The sequence below is a fragment of the Montipora foliosa genome, chromosome 13 (genome assembly GCF_036669935.1).
Source record: "Montipora foliosa isolate CH-2021 chromosome 13, ASM3666993v2, whole genome shotgun sequence".
Classification (NCBI taxonomy): Eukaryota; Metazoa; Cnidaria; class Anthozoa; order Scleractinia; family Acroporidae; genus Montipora; species Montipora foliosa.
In genome coordinates this window covers 37590072-37591541 of record NC_090881.1, presented here as the reverse complement: position 1 = coordinate 37591541, position 1470 = coordinate 37590072, and positions in this window count along the sequence as shown.

Below are 1470 nucleotides of genomic sequence, written 5' to 3'. Positions count from 1 at the left end.
GGAATTTCGCGGTTTGGTCTTCCTGATCAGTACTGCTAGCCGGTCACTGAGTTAGCGAGTTTCTGTGTAGTAGGCTTTCGTTTTAATCACCTCACAACAATCATTTGCATAGTGTGTGTTTGACACCAAAAGGGATTCAAAAGTTAAACAATACTTGCTTTGCAAATAGTGTTTTGCAAGCAGTGCTTTCAGTAGAAAGATTTTCAAAAGGTCTACAAGACATTCAGCATAATAGGGAGAAATGTTTGGCTAAACAAGCAGGTGAGCTTTGGTGTTTCACCACCACTCTACTACCCCAGTTTTCTTGTCTTTACTTGTGTCATGTTAACGGAAACTTGGTAATCTACTTGGATACCGAAGAGTAATTACTACTTGCACAATCCCACAATGCAATACGTTTGGGAGGGTTATTTGTTTGAACAATGGATATTCAGTTCAGTGAAGCATGATACAGTCCCAAAAGTAAAAAACCTGTATTGTTTTTATGTAAAGAACCCCTCAAACCCATGCATTACCATATGGGATTGTGCAAGAAGTATATAAGAAACTTTTTCACACTTGCATAATGGTGATATTGTAATCATATTCAAGTGTGATCTGTATGGGACGTGACTTTTCTCATTATAATTATTGTCCAATCATCTCCTCAGTCTGTCACATAAGCTAGTAACAACAAACTACACAACCATAGTGGTAGTACCTGTTGAAACTACTGTGTTTAGGAATGGTTATCCACGGTATAAAGTTAAGGCCACAGACATGTACATTCAGTCCTGCAGTTTTGATGGTGAAAAGTCTTTACTTGAGCTTTGGATAGTATAATTAAATGTGAAGATGAATACTTTTACACAGGGGAACTTACAGGTTTTACTCTTTGTAATCCCAGAAGATTTGAGTCCTAAATCCTTGTAAGTGAAGGGTTTGCACAATCATACTTCAAGTTCATATATGTCTCGGCGTTGACATTCAGAGTGCAGTTATAATGACTTTTCCAAAGTAACACATTATTGGTTATCATTGAAATAAGAAGCTGATAACCTTGATGTGTCCAATTCTGGTTTCAAGCTTGTGACTTTTTGAGTTTTTAAATTCCTCATGTGGAATTAATGTAGCTGACCTGTCTCTTCATTACAAAGCAGGGAGGGGATACCATTTATTTTTTTGAATCGCTGCTCATTTGAGCTTATTTCCATATTTGGGCATAAAAATTCACCTAAAATCCCATACGCATCAAGGTAATTAACTTGTGATGAAACCCATTTACACAGTGCTTACTGTGTGCAATGTAAAAATAAGCAAAGAATTGAACTGAAATGAACTGTTTTGGCCATTGCTCACCTTGTCTTTCGTTTTTTTACCAGGTTTTTTTTAAATTTTTTATCATATCATCACTTTACTATTATATACAGTGTACATGAAGAATGTGCAAATAAATAAATAGATTGACTTAGCTTACTGTCCATGTATATG